At 44.8% G+C, this 6,574-nt stretch overlaps 1 long non-coding RNA gene across 1 annotated transcript; it reads right to left on the bottom strand.

The window, feature by feature from the left end:
• Positions 1-1,367: 1,367 nt before the first annotated feature.
• LOC131487512 (uncharacterized) lies at positions 1,368-3,209 on the bottom strand. Its single transcript, XR_009249795.1, has 2 exons — positions 2,558-3,209; positions 1,368-2,470 (listed from the first exon to the last, which is right to left on the bottom strand). It is a non-coding gene; the product is annotated as an uncharacterized LOC131487512 (long non-coding RNA).
• Positions 3,210-6,574: the final 3,365 nt, after the last annotated feature.

Here is a 6,574-nt window from a genome sequence, read left to right on the forward strand (position 1 = left end):
ATGAAGGGATTAATCCGTTTTGTTAGTTAATGAATTTGTACCTATTGGGAAGAGATGACCAAGATAGCAATACCGATGAGAGTCCAGTCAGGGGTGACCACAGAGCTACTTTAGAGCCAGTCAGCATGGTTGTGTTCGGCCGCCCAAGAGTAGGGACTGAGAAGGCAGAGGTTGGACTGATACAAAGTTTAAGCTTTTCAGAACGGGTGTGGCAGAAAGAGGATAATGCTGGTTTTCACACTGCACTGTAAGGTCTAGGCTGATAGGGAAGGAAGGGAGATACTAAGATGGGTGATGGACTGGGAAGAATACAGTGAGGCCAACGGCCTTGTGCTAACTGGGGTGTTCAGGAGCAGGCATGGTGGAGCAAGTGAGGGGGCGGAGAACCAGGGGTGACGTCAGAGGTGTGGTGCACCAGACCTCAAGACCTCTCACGTGGAGTGGTTCCAGGTCCTGAGAAGGCCCAGGGTATAACCGTGGATGTGAGGCACTGGTCATTATTGCCAACATTAAGGAATAAAGAGACCAGGATGGTAAATGGCTTCACGTGGTGAGGTCACCTGGTGACGGCAGGACTTGAAGTGGAGAGGACTTTAGGGATCCAGGTGGCCAAATGACCACCACTGCAAAGATAGTTTGGAAGGTGGCATGTGCCTGAAGGATAGGCCCTCTTGTCATGCTTTCCATTCTTGGGTCACTCATTCAAGAGTCAAGGCCCTGAGACAGAGGGTCTGATGGGTTGAGCTGGATGGCATAAGCCTCAAAGGGAAAGTCACAGTGCATGTGACAGAAGGCATAGTGGCAGGTTGGTGTCAATGGGGAATGGCGAGACCACCAATGGAGGCCCCAGTGGAATATGTGAGGGGTGGGCAGCCTCTAATCAAGAGGTTGGAAGATAATTTGGGGAGGTGTGCCTTTGAGGGACAGACAAGTTTCCATTAAGCAGGAGGTGAAGGGAGTAATCTGCCATGAACTTCAAGTTTATAATGGAGAGTGTTTTGTCTTTTTGCTTGTTTCACAATGGATCAAGGGTGTTCCACCAGTCAAACTAACAACATGTAATAGAGAAAAGACGTGCTCTGGGTCAGAGGTCAGAGTTCCATTTCTGGCCCCATCACTTACATGCTGAGCAACCTTAACCAATTCACCTCTCTGAGCTCAGTTTTCCCATCTGTGAAATGATAAAGTCGTAACTGGCTTGTGTGAGGATCAAAGAGATAATAGATGCAAAACTGCCTCCTAAACTCGAAACTGTTGTCCACACGTGAATTGTTATTATCATTATTGCACGGTGAATTAATGGTAGCATTTGGATTCTTGACTCCCAATTCAGAACAGCCCTGGGATGAAGGCAGGCAAAGGCTATCTCCATTTTACAGGTTCATTTATTCAAGAAACCTTGCTGAGTGCTAATCCTGTCAGTCACTGAGCTGGGCAAGGGCAATAGTGAGATGAATCAGACGAAGTCCCTAACTTTGGAGTTCATAGTCTCACAGAGGACACAGACATGGTAACGTGCTAAGCTGTGCTACATGGTATAAGGGTGGAATAGAGGATGCTGTGCTAGCATACAAAAAAGAACAGTTAGGGAGAACCTGAGCAGGCTTGGCAAAGGAAGTGGCAGGAGAGCTGGGTCTTGAAGATTAAGCCCAACAAGAGGAGAGATGTTCCACTCCCTGGCGAGTCAGTGGTGGAGACCCAACTTAGAGAGGACCCAGGGCCACAGACATGCCATTATGTGTCACCTCCCCAATGGTCTTTGGACAAAGGGAAAAGAAGCTTCTTTGGTCTCACACAGAAGCTTATTCTCCTTGCTTCTATTAAGGGCCTGGCTGCCATGGGAACAACACTTGCTTAGTCTCTTTCCAATTTGCCGTCAACAACTTACTGTCAGGGTGCAAATGCACAGCTCAGATACCCTAGATATGAGGCATCGGGCTTCAGTTTCTGCCTCCTAGCCTCTTCCCAACCATCTGATGATGGCCGTTATTGTCTGACTGGCCTGCCTTCTGGGGGAACCAAAGCGAGCCCAGTGGGTCAACCTGGGAACAGCTTTTGCAGGAAACCAACAGGGCTTTAAAGGAATCATTACTTGTCACACAGCCTATAATTGTGTTACATCTGAATGAGGCTGCTGGAGGACTGCCCCCTCCTCCGGCCCGTCTCCTTTCCCTCTCACTATTTCCTTCAACAACCGTAAGGAACAACCTGATCCTATCTGGATCCCTTCTTCCTCAATCCCCTAGATTCCCAAACTCTGACAGTTCCCTTCTCACTTTTTCAAAGAGCATTGGTGGGGACCGACCTCATTCCTGGAAACTTGGCCACCCAAAGCTGGGCTTTATTCCTATTTCATAGCCAACAATAATGAAAACTATGGTACATCCATTTTCCAGATGAACCTCAAAGAAGGTAAGAGGTGAGGGGCTCCATCTTGGAGGGGCAGCAGAACTCGAGACTGGATTGTAGCCTAAGACGAGAATAAAGATCGTCAACGTGGGCTGTCCAGCATCCATATCCCCTTTCCTAATAGCATCCTGATTTCTGTGCATGTTACCTACAGTCTTGCTGGGTGTGGACATCCAGATGCCTTTCGCCCACTATGGTCACCGAAGGGCCACAGTGCTGTGACCTGTGAGTTTTAAGGGAAGTGCCAGAAGTTATCTCCATGTGGAGACTAGCACTGTGTCTAGCCCACAGTACATGTGGAGCAAATGTCATTTCTGCCTCAGGACTGTTACTCATTATTTGTGTTGTTAGGCATGTCACTTATCTATTCTTTGCCTTGGAGGGGCACCTGGGTGGCTCAGTCAGTTAAGCATCCAACTTTGGTTCAGGTCATGATCTCACAGTTCCTGAGTTTGAGCCCCACATAGGGCTCTGTGCTGACAGTTCAGAGCCTGGAGCCTGCTTCGGATTCTGTGTCTCTTTCTCTCTTTTTGCCCCTTCTTTGCTAGCACTCTGTCTCTCTCTCAAAAGTAAATAAACATTTAAAAAAAGTTAAAAAAAAAAAAAAAGGAGGTCTGAGGCAGTGGCTATGTACAGAGTCCAATCCTCCAGGGAAGCTGAAGGTCAAAGCTCAGAGAATAATTTGTTTAATTTATTTTTTAAATTTACATCCAAGTTAGTTAGCATATAGTGTAACAATGATTTCAGGAATAGATTCCTTAATGCCCCTTTCCCATTTAGCCCATCCCCTCTCCCACACCCCCTCCAGTAACCCTCAGTTTGTTCTCCATATTTATGAGTCTCTTCTGTTTTGTCCCCCTCCCTGTTTTTATGTTATTTTTGTTCCCTTATGTTCATCTGTTTTGTCTCTTAAAGTCCTCTTATGAGTGAAGTCATATGATTTGTGTCTTTCTCTGACTAATTTCACTTAGCATAATACCCTCCAGTTCCATCCACGTAGTTGCAAATGGCAAGTTTCATTCTTTTTAATTGCTGAGTAATAACTCCATCGTGTGTGTGTGTGTGTGTGTGTGTATACACATACATGGAGATATATATAGATAGACAGATATACCACATCTTCTTTATCCATTCATCCATCGATGGACATTTGGGCTCTTTCCATACTTCGGCTATTGTTGATAGTGCTGCTATAAACATTGGGGTGCATGGGCCCCTTTGAATCAGCATTTTTGTATCCTTTGGGTAAATACCTAGCAGTGCAATTGCTGGGTTGTAGGTAGTCCTATTTTTAATTTTTTGAGGAACCTCCATCCTGTTTTCCAGAGTGGCTGCACCAGTTTGCATTCCCACCAACAATGCAAAAGAGATCCTCTTTCTCTGCATCCTCACCAACATCTGTCGTTGCCTGAGGTGTTAATGTTAGCCATTCTGACAGGTGTGAGGTGGTATCTCATTGTGGTTTTGATTTGTATTTCCCTGATGATGAGTGATGTTGAGCATTTTTTTCACATGTCGGTTGGCCATCTGGATGTCTTCTTTGAAGAAGTGTCTATTCATATCATTTGCCCATTTCTTCACTGGATTATTTGTTTATTTTATTTTTTTTGAGCATGAGCAGGGGAGGAGCAGAGAGAGAGAGGGAGAGAGAAGATCCAAAGCAGGCTCTCTACTGACAGCAAAGAGTCTGATGCAGGGCTTGAACTCATAAACCGAGAGATTATGACCCGAACCCAAGTCCGACACTTAACCAACCGAACCACCTAGGCGCCTCTCAGAGAATAATTTTTATCAGCTCCTTGTCTTCCTCTCCTACTGCATCTTCTACCACTTTATCGCTCTGGAGCAAAAAAGAAGCAAGAATCCCAGCCATTCTGTTCCTCAAGTGTACCAAACTCATTTCCACCTCAGGGCCTGGTAACTGCCTTACTTACTCTCAACCCTTTCTATCGTTACCCTCCCTCTACCAGCCAGTATCTGTCCCATTAGCCTATTTAGTTCCTGCAGAGAACTCATCCACTCCGAAAATATTTGATTGTTACAAAAATGTAAGCTCGAGAGCACAAAGATTTTGTCTGTCTTGTTCACTATATACATGCTGGGACAAGAACGGTGCTTGCACAAAGGAGGAGCTCAATAAGAAAAAAAAAAAACCCACTGAATTAATGCAAAATTGGAACTCCTCGTAAGGGAAAATGTCAAGCAGGGAGACTGAGGAAGAAATCCAGTTGTGCTAGTGGGACCCGGGAGCGTGGAAGTTCAGCAATTGTGACATCACCTTTTGGGTTGGATTCAGAGGCACCAATAGAAGGAAATAAATACTACTACAACTGTTTTTCTTTTTCTTCTGCAAAAGGCAGTTATCACATTAAAAGGGGAAAAAAAAAAGGTGAGGCCACTGCCAGGGGAACATGACACAGTCTGTATGTATGAGTTTATTGGAAGTGCTAAATGAGTAACTTCCTGAATGATGTGGAAAGTGATGAGGCTTGTGGCATTCCGGAAAAATTTGACACAAATTGTGCACTAAAGCAATTCCATGGAATCGTGTTTGATGGTTTAAGCGGTCACTGGTTTAAAAGGTTTTGGCTTGAAGTTGTTATGACAGGTGAACATTTCTTATACACCAAAATCCCTGGTATGCAGCTATTCACTCAGCTTTTGGGGGACACAAGAAAGCAGATAACTAGGGTTCTGTGCTCAGCCTTCTGTGAACAAGTAGGAAAAATGAGAAGGGGAAGGAGGAGTTGAGACTTTTATTCAACACCTTTTACATGCCATACACTAACAAGTCATGACTTTTCTCATTTAATAACACTGCGAGGCAGGCATTATTTCTATTTTCCAGATTGGGGGGAGGGGAAGGCTAAAACGGATCGACTAGTCCAAGATCAGTGTTAATCGATTACAGAGAAAAATCTGATTCCAGGTTTGACTCCAAAGCCTGTACACTTTATACTCTTGCCTTCCCAGAATTCCTGGAAATCCCTTTGATGGAATGTATTGCTCATCTTTAAAAAAGGCAGGGGGACAATGATATGGCCAAAAAGGAGGCAGGAAGTAACAGGAGAAAAGTCACGAACTATTAGGTTGAATCATATGAAATTTCTGATAGTTGATTTTTTTTTTTTTTTTGGCCATAAAAGAGGCCAAAATTATTTGTCCTGTGGATAAAAATCATTACAACAATACTATTAATAGCCCCTCTGCAGATTTGTACACACCTTTACAGATTATGTAAAGTGCCATTTCAGTAAACTTTTAAGACAGGAAGGGTAAGGATTTTGTATATTGAGGAAAAGCAGATTTGGCAACCCCGCCCACTTACCAGAGCAGTGTTTGCCCTTAGGGAAGCCCTTAACAGTAGTTTTGTTTTTGAGGCTTCTACCTGTCCTCCACTCTCTGCCCCCACCATGCCCCACCCTCTACACCACCTTCTGTCAAAATAACTCTGCTTCTACAACACATTCCTAACTGGTCTCCCATGCCCCAAATCTATTCTCCCAACATTAGCCAGAGGTTTCTCTAAATGCAAATGTTTCACTCATCTGCTTAAGATCCTTACTAGTTCTTCATTCCCTACAAGATGAAGTTCAAATGTCTCAGCCTGTCCTTCATGATCTGACCCTCGTCTGCCATCTCCAGCCTCACCCTCTGCCATTGCCCCAACACACCCTGTGCTGAGTAAACCCATCTCTCTTGTGCATGTCCTTCTGTGACTGTACCCACACTATTCTGTGGCTGGAATGTCTCTGCCGTCCCTTCTCTCCAACCCTCATCTGGCATTCAGCAGGCACATTTTTGCTTTTCAAGGCTGAGTTCCAATGTCACCTCTTTTGTGAAATCATACCTGCCTTACTTCTGTTACCCATTTTCTGTGCTCTCTCAGCAGCTGGTAAGACTTATTTTTTTAAATTTTTAATGTTTTTATTTTTGAGACAGAGAGAGAGCATAAGCAGGGGAGGGGCAGAGAGAGAGGGAGGCACAGAATCCAAAGCAGGCTTCAGGCTCTGAACTGTCAGCACAGAGCCTGATGCGGGGCTCAACCTCACAGACTATGAGATCATTACCTGAGCTGAAGTTGGACGCTTAACCTACTGAGCCACCCAGGCGCCCCTGGCTGGTAAGACTTATTAAACAGTGCTCTGATTAGGTATTTATGTGT

The sequence above is a fragment of the Neofelis nebulosa genome, chromosome 10 (assembly GCF_028018385.1).
Source record: "Neofelis nebulosa isolate mNeoNeb1 chromosome 10, mNeoNeb1.pri, whole genome shotgun sequence".
In the NCBI taxonomy this organism is placed as follows: domain Eukaryota; kingdom Metazoa; phylum Chordata; class Mammalia; order Carnivora; family Felidae; genus Neofelis; species Neofelis nebulosa.